A 12303-nucleotide genomic window follows, 5' to 3' on the forward strand; every position below is an offset into this window, starting at 1 on the left:
ACAATACCGCACTATTTCACTCACATTTGGAATCTAAACACAAAACAAAAGAAAAGAACAAATAGTACAAAAACACACTTACAGACACGGAGACAGATTGCTGGAAACTAGAGGAGAAGGGGGTGTGAGTGGATTAAAAATGGGTGAAGTGAGTCAATTCTATGGTGATGGATAGTAATTCGATTTTTGGTGGTGGTGATCACTTTGTAGTGTATACAGATGTCATATGTGGTACATCTGAAACTTGTATGATGCTATATACCAATTTTATGTTCATAACAAAACAAAACTTAGAAAATAATGGTTATGACTAAAAGGAACAAAGCAATAGACCTTACATAGTAAATCAGAAGAGGAATCAACAAAGAAAAACTCAACATACATCTGTTGTAATTTATGCGTAAAACTGTCTTGAGAAGTTTTGTTAAATTCGCTTTTATCTTATCAATAGTTAGAAAAGCAAAAATAGATGAAAACAGATAAAATAAAATACCCACTTCAGGCAAACATCAAGTCATATGATATTATCTACATAATCAAGATTTTTCTAACATTAATGAATTTAATGAATTTGGGATATATGTCACAAAGAAAATCACATAATTTTAGAAGCAGAAGAAAGCCTAGGTCAGATCAAGTCCAATTTTGTTTCTTTAATGATGGGGAAACCCATTTCCAAAGAATGAAATGAAAGTGACAGAGACGCCCAAGGCTGGTGGTGCTCTTTGGACAATTCCGCAAACCCACAATTCCAGAATCATAAAATTACTAACTTTAAAGCATACGGATTATTTTGCTCCTCTAGGCAAATGATGTTCCATGAAATCACTTCACACCTTTGACTCACTAAAGTGCAGAGATTTTTTAAAAACTCTGTTTAAAGCTTCACATTTGAAGCATTACAAAACATAACTTTAAAGGTGGCATTTTGTAATTATAGAAGTTACCTTCTTGAAGGCCTTTTAAGTCTTATATTTAAGAATATCTTTTGGGGCACCTGGGTGGCTCGGTCGGTTGGGCGACCGACTTCCGCTCAGGTCAGGATCTGTTGGTCTGTGAGTTTGAGCCCCCAGTGGGGCTCTGCGCGGACAGCTCGGAGCCTGGAGGCTGCTTCGGCTTCTGTGTCTCCCCCTCTCTCTGCCCCTCCTCTGCTCATGCTCTGTGTCTCTCTGTCTCTCAATAATAAATAAATGTTAAAGAAAATAAAAATAAATAAAAATATGTTTTGTTTGTCATAGGTTAGTCATACCCCGTCTCTCAGGTGGAAAAGAGTGAGGTGAGAATTTCATGCTGTAAAAAAAAGGTCTGATTAATAACCAGGTTTTTATTCTATGACCATCACTTTTATTTTTGTGTTTTAAAAATGTTTATGCCTTTATTTTTGAAAGAGAGAGAGAGAGAGAGACAAAGGGAGAGAGAATTTGTGAGTCAGGGAGGGGCATAGAGACAGAATCCCAAGCAAGCCCTGAACAGTCAGCACAGAGCCTGACGCGGGGCTCGAACCCACAAGCTGTGAGATCATGACCTGAGCAAAATTAATAGGTGCTCAGCAGACTGAGCCACGCAGACAGCCCTATGACCATTATTTTTAAGTGATGGCATGTGATAGAAGAATTAGCAGCTTACTTTAAAAACATCTCCCTCATTTGTGACTCTGTAAACAACATACATCAATAAACGTAGCTAGTAAAGACCCATCCGATAATGATGAGAATAAAAGCATAGTAACATTAGGCTAATTTCTGAAAGTGTCCAAGTTTACATTGCTATGGAAATGTAGTGAAATCATTTGAGGACGGTAAATTTGAGGAATATTCACTTTAAAACGTTTTATTATGCATAAAATGATTTAAAAATTGTTACTAAGTCTAATGGGAAAGAGATGGTTTACAACTTAACTTTGGGACTTTCGTCGGACCTGTTAGACTCGTTTGCTTTATCTTGCACAAAAGTTATGCTCTTTTTCATGTATCTTTTGCTTGCCCCCTGGAAAGCAGAATCAATTCCCACTTCCATCAACTTAAAATTGGTTCAGATGTCAAAACAGATAATGTCACATCTAAACGGGAAGGTATGAACATATTACTTACATCATGGGACACTCTGTGGAGAGCATAGTGATACCCAAGCTCATCAAAACTGGCTTGAGTGAAGACAGGTGCTAGGAGCTCTCCTCTTACAGTGAGGGCTGGACTGACCCTTAGGATTCCCAAGCACAATTTGCATTATTTGTAGCTCCTATTCAGCATGGAGGGAAGGAGCTCCTGGGCTTTCTAATCCATCTGATGAGTTATGGGGCAAAAGGGAATTGGGTTGAAATGGGGCTTGAAAGTGTCAATAGTCAAAGCATCAAAAACAGAGTTAGATTCTGTCTTGCATCTTGTATGCTATATATTTTACTCTCCACTGGCTAGATGTTTTTGGTCTGTCTTCCAATCCACTGTTTTGTTCTTCGTTAGTGCCAGATTTCTGCTTAATTGCTTGTACATTCAGTCTCGCAAGTAATTATAGTTAAAAATTGTTTTCTAAAATATTTAGTGCTATCATTGGAGGATTTGTCCAATGTATTGTCCAAAGTATTTCATTCATAGCACTTTTGGATTCAAAGGCCATGTGACATTTCCATAGAAGTTTCTCCCTTAGGAAAACACAGGGTGGTTGTCCCACTTTGCCTGTAAAATACGCTAGGCTTTCCTAATTCTCAGGTATTTATTAGCAATCCTCACTGACTAAGAGACCTCAGTGTATATTCTCCTGTTTCGATGTCATCAGTTCTAGAAGTGACTTTTTGCTCTCTGTTTTATCTTTTTGTATTTCTTTATGTGTTGAGGCTCCAGGTTAAAACAGGGACTATTTATTGAGGACCCTTAATCTCCCAAAACTTGTGTGTGAGTTAGTTATGCTAAATACAAGAAAAATACTGTCAGTTGGAAACACAATACATGTGGCTCCATAGCAGATTCAGTTCAGCCAAGGTTAGTAATAATCTTTTCTCTTGATGCATGTGAGGAGGCCATGTATCAATGTATGACTCCAATCCATTTTCTCATTAGTATAATAACTACACAAAAAGTTATTGTGAATGCCTCAAAACATAACAGAAAAGTTAAAGTAAATGATAACTAAAGAAAAATGGAAGACAGGAACTTGTCTTTGAGTGCATTTATTCATTTGCACTCCTGATTTTTTTTTTCACTTCTAAAATTTATTTATTTATTTATTTATTTATTTATTTTTTAATGTTTGTTTATTTTTGAGAGAGAGAGAGAGCACAAGCGAGGGAGGGGCAGAGAGACAGAGGGAGACAGAGATCCAAAGCAGGCCTCCAGGCTCTGGGGCTTGAATTTATGAACCACAAGATCATGAGCTGAGCCAAAGTCGGATGCTTAACCAACTGAGCCACCCAAGTGCCCCGATTTATTTTTTAAGTGTAAAACTCAGTAAATGTAGAAGTTGAAGGCGAAGAGAAAAACACTGACAATAAATTATTTAAATTTTCCTCTTTCCAAATATCTAAACCATCCCATGTACCACTGTTTCCAGTGTAGCTTGTGAAACCCAAAACTTCTGACTTCCGTTCACTAGTCTGAAATAAGTCCAGTAGAGATCGCACTGGTGAGGTGCCAATTCTCTTTCCTTCTTGTATACCGAGAAGTTCAGTTCTTTCCTTACCTAATACCACAGTTGGTTACATATTTTCTTATTTACTCCTAGTGTTTTGACTTTCTGATAGTTTACCAAAAGGTAAACTATCCATATTCCCTTTTGTCACATTCATTGGGCTCCTCAGGAGGACTTTGGGATGGAGTCTTTGCCGGAACTGTTAGGTGATCCTATTAACTGTTCGTTGCTAACAGATCAGAATTGCGACCAAAGGATGAAGATCCTTTTCCTTCAGATCCTTTGCTGGGAAAAGCACAGTATCTGACTTCTGCTTTGGTTGAGATGCAGTGTTACCTGTATTGACATTAGAAACTTGTACATACACCTGTACCCTCCATGGATGATCTATCGTTAATTCTTCTAAGTCATTTTCATTTATTATTAACTCATGTCCAGAAATGTCAAGAATACATCCCTATTTATTTTTATGTGGGCATAGATGTGTAAAATTTAGTTTTATGTCATTTTCAGCAGGGTTTAACATGTACCATTTACTAGCCATTTTCTCATCAAACCCTCTCAATTCACTTGAAGGGTCAAGGATGCATTCTGAAATAAGCACAAACTTTTATTCAGGTTCCTGCGTTTCTTTGTACATGAAACTCTGCCCAATTCCCTGTACATTATTTTCTCTGAAGTCTTTCTGAGAAATATGTTGCAATTCCAGCTTTTCTTTTCGTTCAGACTTTTTCAGGATAGTTGCAATAACAGGAGAAAAGGATTTCTATAAAACAGTGTATTTTATTATTTTCTTTTTGGTTATGTCCCTTTCATATTCCACAAAGTGAAAAATTAACTTAGATACAGTATCATCAACAACTTGACAGAGATTGCTCTGGGCAGTTTCTGGGTTGCTTACTTAGAAGATGAGTTTTGAGATCTTCAAATTTCTGCAAGCAATATTCACCGTCTCTTGTTTCTTCTTCTCTTTCAATTGGAGTTGAATTGGGATGCCATCTGCTTGGGTTTTTTAGTTTAAACTAAGCAATCAGCTTTTGGATGCTGGAGGGCTTATCTACATCAAATAGACTGGAATGCTTCTGAATAATTTATAAAAGGCATATTGGTCAACTGAAGACAAAATGGTCTATAAAGTTGGCTTGTATTTTCCATCTTCACAAAAGGTTTTTTGGGTCTACCTCTTCTTGCTTTCTGGGTGCCAATACCTACTCTTTTCCCCATAAATATGAGGAATTTTTACTCCCCATGATATGGCATTTGATAGTACACTATAGGAAGGAATAACATCATGGTCCTTGATAGCTGTTTCAACCAATGCTTTTCCTCTGCTCAAACGTGCTGAGTCTAGAGACCTAAAAGAATTTCCATCATGGCTGGGATGTGGTGAAGTGGTTTGGGCAGTATGGACTTGGTACAGAAGAAATTCTTAACAGCGTTTGTGCAAATTTAGCTTCTTTTTTTATTTGTTTTTTTTTAATTTTTTTTTTTCTCAACGTTTTTATTTATTGTTGGGACAGAGAGAGACAGAGCATGAACGGGGGAGGGGCAGAGAGAGAGGGAGACACAGAATCGGAAACAGGCTCCAGGCTCCGAGCCATCAGCCCAGAGCCTGATGCGGGGCTCGAACTCACGGACCGCGAGATCGTGACCTGGCTGAAGTCGGACGCTTAACCGACTGCGCCACCCAGGCTCCCCTTCTTTTTTTATTTGAAGTAACATAACTAATATCTTTGCTGGGAAATTCTTCACTGCCCTCTCAGCTACCAGATACCAGATATAGTGACAGAAGGTAAGTCAGTATAAAAAGCTTTACCCGGGGCGCCTGGGTGGCGCAGTCGGTTAAGCGTCCGACTTCAGCCAGGTCACGATCTCGCGGTCCGTGAGTTCGAGCCCCGAGTCAGGCTCTGGGCTGATGGCTCAGAGCCTGGAGCCTGTTTCCGATTGTGTGTCTCCCTCTCTCTCTGCCCCTCCCCCGTTCATGCTCTGTCTCTCTCTGCCCAAAAAAAAAAAAAAAAAACCAAAAAAAAAACGTTGAAAAAAAAAATGCTTTACCCAATGCTTTATGTCTGGATTTTTAGAAAGTGCTTATGTTACTGTGCTCTGATTTTTAAAAAAAGATTGTTTTTCAATCAGTTTGTTTCCAACATTATTAATTTATGTAATGATGCAGAATACAATCAGGAATTTAACTTGGACAGGTATGTTTAAATATTGCCTCTCCCATAATATCTCTAAGTTGAATGTTATCTAGTTTATTTTATTTCTTCTCTATTTTCATGTGCCATAGGCCATTGGTACTTCTTCAGAAAAAAAGAAAAAATCGATTATATAACTTTAAAGGAATTAGCACTTTCATATGGTTGTTTCCATTGAATTCAAATTTCTTATACTGTAAATCATGTTAATTAAATAGTTTATATATGATTTGAAATCAAATACACAATTGACGCTTTTGGAATCTCTGTCTCTGAGACTCTTCTTCGTGTATACCTTACCCTTCTAAAGGCAAAACTAAGTAACTCTCCAAAGGACAGCTGTAGTAACGATCTCTTCCTTAATTTAGAGGTTAGGCTGGAGTTAATGATAATTAAACCTTCATCACATATTGTCTAACTTATACTAGTTTTGTAACATAAAAGGAAACTGCAGAGTAAATAATCTAGCAAATCTATTCATTCCTAACTCATCTTGCTTTAAACAAGGTGTTTGATTATTGTAATTTGATTTTCATACAGAAAGAGCATGAAACATAGCTATAGGTATGTCTAGTCATATATTCATGGTTTTATTCTAAAAGAAATTGCAGGCCCCCTTGCTGAAATCTGACAGAAATAAGCCAATTATAAGGTTCAGATGTAAAATGTAGATATTGCATCTCTGCGAGACTCCTCACTGTGGTATTCAGTCACTGACATTAAGCAATCTGTCATTTTCCTCAATCATCAAAATCCCATCTGCAGGTGACAGTTGCTGTCAGAGAAGGCTAGAAACAGCTGCTCCCTAATTATGAGGAATACGAATAGAGGGATGTAAGAAAGTCCAAGCTGGATAATTCTTGAGGCTGGCAAAAATGATTGCTACGGTAGAATGCAACAGCAAAGGAAAATTTGGGGGAGTATTCTTACAGAGGCTCACCTACACACGAAGAATCTGCTGGCCATGCCCCCTATAGGGGTGTATTTAAATGCTCTTCTAAATGTTAGGTAGACATAAGCAGGTTGCAAGAGCTTTGATTTAAGAATGTTCATTTAACTAGAAATGAATGGTCTCCAAGAACAAGTTTCAGAAAGTTTTCTTCCTCTGGATTACTCATTTGTTTAATTTAAAAGCAAAGATTTGAGCACACTTCCTTTCAACACAGCAATGGCCACTAATGGATCCCATTGCCTGTAACTAATGAAAAAGAATTGTGGCAAGGCATTTCCTTCTTAATCTATAATTTGCCTTTTCACTATCTCTTTCAAAATAGAAATGGGCTTTCCGCAAAGTGTGTTTAACTCTTACACAACACTACTGGGAATGCAAAATGGAACTGGTACTTCCAATGAAAGAGAATTTGTCATTATAAAATTAGATATATTACATAATATATATTATACATAACTTTACCTTTGGCTCAGCATTCTAAGAAATTATAGTGAAGATAAAATGCCAAAAAATCAATAAACAAATGTATGCATAATAATCATCATCATCTTCTTCTTCTTCTTCTTCAATTTACATCCAAGTTAGTTAGCATATGTTGTAGTAATGATTTCAAGAGTAGAATCCAGTAATTCATCCCCTATGTATAACACCCAGTGCCCATCCCAACAAGTGTCTTCCTTCATGCTCCTTGCCCTTTAGCCTATCCCACCACAAACAACCCCTCCATTAACCCTCTGTTTGTTCTCTATGTTCAATAGTCTTTTATGTTTTGTACCCCTCCTTGCTTTTATATATATATTTTTGCTTCCCTTCCTTATGTTCTTCTGTTATGTATCTTAAATTCCACATATGAATGAAGTCATATGATATTTGTCTTTCACTGACGGACTAATTTCGCTCAGCATAATCCCCTCCAGTTCCATCCATGTTGTTGCAAATGGCAAGATGTCATTCTTTTTGATTGCCGAGTAATGCTCCATTGTATATATATACCACATCTTCTTTATCTGTTTATCTGTCGATGGACATTTGGGCTCTTTCCATACATTGGCTATTGTTGATAGTGCTGCTATAAACTTGGGATGCCCTTCAAAAGGGCACACCTACATCCTTTGGATAAATACCTAGTATTGCAATTGCTGGGTCGTAGGGTGGTTCTATTTTTAATTTTTTGAGGAACCTCCATACTGTTACCCAGAGCGGCTGCACCAGTTTGCATTCCCACCAGCAGTGCAAAAGGGTTCCTTTTTCTCTGCATCCTTGCCAACATCTGTCGTTGCCCGAGTTGTTAATTTTAGCAATTCTGACTGATATGAGGTGGCATCTCGTTGTGATTTTGATTTGTATTTCCCTGATGATGAGTGATGTTGAGCATATTTTCATGTGTCTGTTAGCCATCTGGATGTCTTCTTTGAAAAAAAGTGTCTATTCACGTCTTTTGCCTATTTCTTTACAAGATTTTGTTTTTGAACGTTGAGCTTGATAGGTTCTTTATAAATTTTGGATGCTAATCCTTTATCTGATATGTCATTTGCAAATATCGTCTCCCATTTCATTGGGTGCTGTTTAGTTTTGCTGATTGTTTCCTTCGCTGTGTAGAAGGTTTTTATCTTGATGAGGTCTCAAAAGTTCATTTTTGCTTTAGTTTCCCTTGCCTCCAGAGATGTGTTGACTAAGAAGTTGCTGCGGCCAAGGTCAAAGAGGGTTTTGCCTGCTTTTCCCTCTAGGACTTTATGGTTTCCTGTCTCACATTTAGGTCTTTCATTCATTTTGAATTTAGTTTTGTGTCTGGTGTAAGAAAGTGGTCCAGGTTCATTCTTCTGCATGTCGCTGTCCGGTTTTCCCAGCACCATTTGCTAAAGAGACTAGATTATTTATTCCACTAGATGTTCTTTCCTGCTTTGTCAAAGATTAGTTTGCCATACATTTGTGGGTCCGTTTCTGGGTTCTCTACTCTGTTCCATTGATCTGAGTGTCTGTTTTTATTCCAGTACCATACTGTGTTTATGATTACAGCTTTGTAATACAGCTTGAAGTCCGGGATTGTGATGCCTCCAGCTTTAGTTTTCTTTTTGAGGATTGTTTTGGCTATTCAGGGTCTTTTATGGTTCCATACAAATTTTAGGATTGTTTATTCTAGCTCTGTGCAGAACGATGGTGTTATTTTGATAGGGATTACATAGAATATGTAGATTGCTTTGGGTACTATTGACATTTTAGCAATATTTGTTCTTCCTATCCAGGATCATGGAATATTTTTCCATTGTTTGTGTCTTTTTCAATTTCTTTCATAAGCTGTCTATACTTTTCAGTGTATATATATTTTTCACCTCTTTGGTTAAGTTTATTCCTAGGTATTTTATGGTTTTTGGTGCAACTGTGAATGGGATCAATACCTTGACTTCTCTTTCTGGTTCTTCGTTACTGGTGTGTAGAAATGCGACCAATTTCTGTGCACTGATTTTATATCCTGTGACTTTGCTGAATTCATGGATCAGTTCTAGGAATTTTTTTGGTGCAGCTTTTTGAGTTTTCCATATACAGTATCATGTCGCCTGCAAAAAATAAAAGCTTGACTTCCTCCTTGCTGATTTGGATACCTTTTATTTCTTTGTGTTGTCTGATTGCTGAGGCTAGGACTTTCAGGACGGTGTTGAATAAGAGTGGTGAAACTGGACATCCTCTCATGTTCCTGATGTTAGGGGGGAAGCACTCTGTTTACACCCATTGAAGATGATATTAGCGGTGGGTCTTTCATATGTGGCTCTCATGATCTTGAGGTATGATTCTTCTATTCCTACTTTCTTGAGAGTTTTTTTATCAAGAAAGAATAACTGTATTTTGTCCAATGCTTTCTCTGTATCTGTTAAGAGGATCATGTCATTCTTGTCCTTTCTTTTATTGATGTGATGTATCACATTGATTGATTTGTGGATATTGAACCAGCCCTGAATCCCAGGTATAAATCCCACTTAATCGTGGTGAATAATTCTTTTAATGTATTGTTGGATCTGGTTGGCTAGTATCTTGTTGAAAATTTTTGCATCCATGTTCATCAGGGAAATTGGTCTATGGTTCTCCTTTTTAGTGGGGTCTTTGTCGGGTTTTGGAATCAAGGTGATGTTGGCCTCATCAAATGAGTTTGGAAGTTTTCCTTCCATTTCTATTTTTTGGAGCAGTTTCAAAAGAATAGGACTTAACTCTTCTTTAAATGTTTGGTGTAATTCCACATGTAAAGCCACCCGGACCTGGACTCTTGTTTTTTGGGAGATTTTGATTACTGATTCAATTTCTTTACTGGTTATGGGTCTGTGGAATTTTTTTATTTCTTCCTGTTTCCATTTTGGTAGTTTATATGTTTCTAGGAATTTGTCCATTTCTTCCAGATTTCCCAAATTAGAGGCATATAGTTGCTCATAATATTCTCTTTTTATTGTTTGTATTTCTGCCATGTTTGTTGTGATCTTTCCTCTTTCATTCTTGATTTTATTTATTTGGGTCCTTTCCTTTTACTTTTTGGTCATACTGGCTAGATTATTTTATCTCTGCAAAAAGGGATCCTATGCTTTTTTCAAGTATAGTATTCTTATTATCATGATTCTAAATTCGAGTTGAGATATCTTGCTTCTATCATTGTTGATTAAGTCCTTGGCTGTCATTTCTTCCTTCTTTTTGGGGGGGTGAATTCCTTCAGTTTGTCATTTTGGAGGAATAAAAATAATTAATAAAAAATTCAAAATCAAAAAATTAAAAACAACACAAACAATCAAATAAAGGAAGCTAGATCCTAGATGTGTTTTGGTATGGTTGTTGAAAAAAGCTTGATAGAATGAGGAAAAACAGAAAAAAAAGAACAGAAAACATATAAAAATTAAAAAGTGAATACAATAAAATAGAATAAAATGAAATGAAGTAAAATAGGATTAAAAAATCTATAAAAAATTGAAAGACTATAGTAAAAATTTAAGAATTGGTAAAAATGGAAAATAAAAATAAAATTTTTCTTCTTCTGTATCCAACAATAAGGAAAGAAAAAGAAAAATGGATAGATGGACCAGTAAGCAGAATGAAATCCTTATGAAATTACATCCAGTTTCTCCTCGAAGTCAAACTATGAAGAATTTTATAGTCCACACACGAAGCAGGAGAGATTTCCACTAGGTGGCAATGCTCGGCTTACTGGGGCAGATTATTGTGGCGCGTGGGCACATGTACGGACATGTGTGGGAGGGGTGAAAATGGGGTCACCCAGCGTCCTAGTCTCTAGCGCCAGAACTCTGTGCTCTCACCAGCGACAATCAAGCACCCCTCCTTTGTCTCTGGCTTCTGACCATTCCCTGCTTCTACACTGTTGTGTCCAAGCTGTCTGCCTGCCGGGGGACACCTCCTTGCTGAATTTTCATCACAGATGGAGCTGTGATTCCAAACCCCTCACTTCTGAGGGCCCCGTGACTTCGATTGACTCTGACCCGCTGGGGGAGGGTCTCCCTGAGCAATGGCTGGGTTTTGGCTTGTCCCTGGGAATGCTCCTGTGATTGCACAGCTACGGAGGCTAACAGACTGTGGCCGCGTGCCAGCTTGCCCCAGACAGAGTTCATGTGATTGCATAGCGGCAGTGGTTCAGCGATTATAGCAAATCGCAACACACAACTGATGCCAATCACCACACCCTGGCGTCTTTGTTCCAATACCAGCAATTGTCTGTCCTCTGAGGCCTGCTGGGACCTTTGCCTATGGGGTAGCCACACGACCTCTACCAAATGCCCTCCTAGCAGGGGAACCACTTCTCCCCATGTCGCCCATGGACCCCTTGGACCTTGCTGCCTGCTCCTGGGGATTTGCCCTTCCCACCAAAGCAATGCCAGGTACTGAGCTCCAGAATTGCTGACTCTGGTCTCCCCTGCCTATAGAGTCCTAATGGTATTGAAACCTTCTCCTTCTCCTTTCTTCCTTTCTTGTTCAGTCACTTCCACTTTTTCTCTTTCCCTCCAGCTACTTTTGGGGAGAGTGCTTTTCCTGTACTCTCCCTTCTGACTCCCTCCTCTCCACAAAAACATTTCCCTACCCTTTGTGGCTGCTCTCTCCCCCCCAGTTTACCTCTCCATGCATGTACCTGCCAAGTTCTGTGGCTCAAGTTATGCAGATTGTTGTGTTAATCCTCAGATCAGTTTTCTAGGTGTGCAAAAGGGTTTGGTGCTGATCTAGCTGCATTTCAAGGACGAGAGATGCACAGAACTTCCATGCTGCTGTGCCATCTTGGTCCCTCTCCTGCGTAATACTATTCTGAAACTCAATTTTAAATGATAAAGATCAGAAAGAATTTAAATGTCCATTAATAATTAATAAATTATGATATAGCCATACAATGTAGTACACAAAGCTCGATGGACTATTATGGCAAAATCTCCATGAGTCATTATTAGATTTAAAAAATAAGATTAAAGATATCCACATAATTTGAATATTATTATTTTGAATACCTAAGAAGGGAGAAACGTAAACATATGTATTCACACATACATATATATGTAT

The 12303-nt window shown here is 38.0% G+C and overlaps 1 pseudogene; it reads right to left on the reverse strand.

Annotated features, from left to right (window-relative positions):
- Positions 1-3424: 3424 nt before the first annotated feature.
- Positions 3425-11379, reverse strand: LOC115506062 (annotated as a pseudogene).
- Positions 11380-12303: the final 924 nt, after the last annotated feature.

The sequence above is a fragment of the Lynx canadensis genome, chromosome F2 (genome assembly GCF_007474595.2).
Source record: "Lynx canadensis isolate LIC74 chromosome F2, mLynCan4.pri.v2, whole genome shotgun sequence".
Classification (NCBI taxonomy): Eukaryota; Metazoa; Chordata; class Mammalia; order Carnivora; family Felidae; genus Lynx; species Lynx canadensis.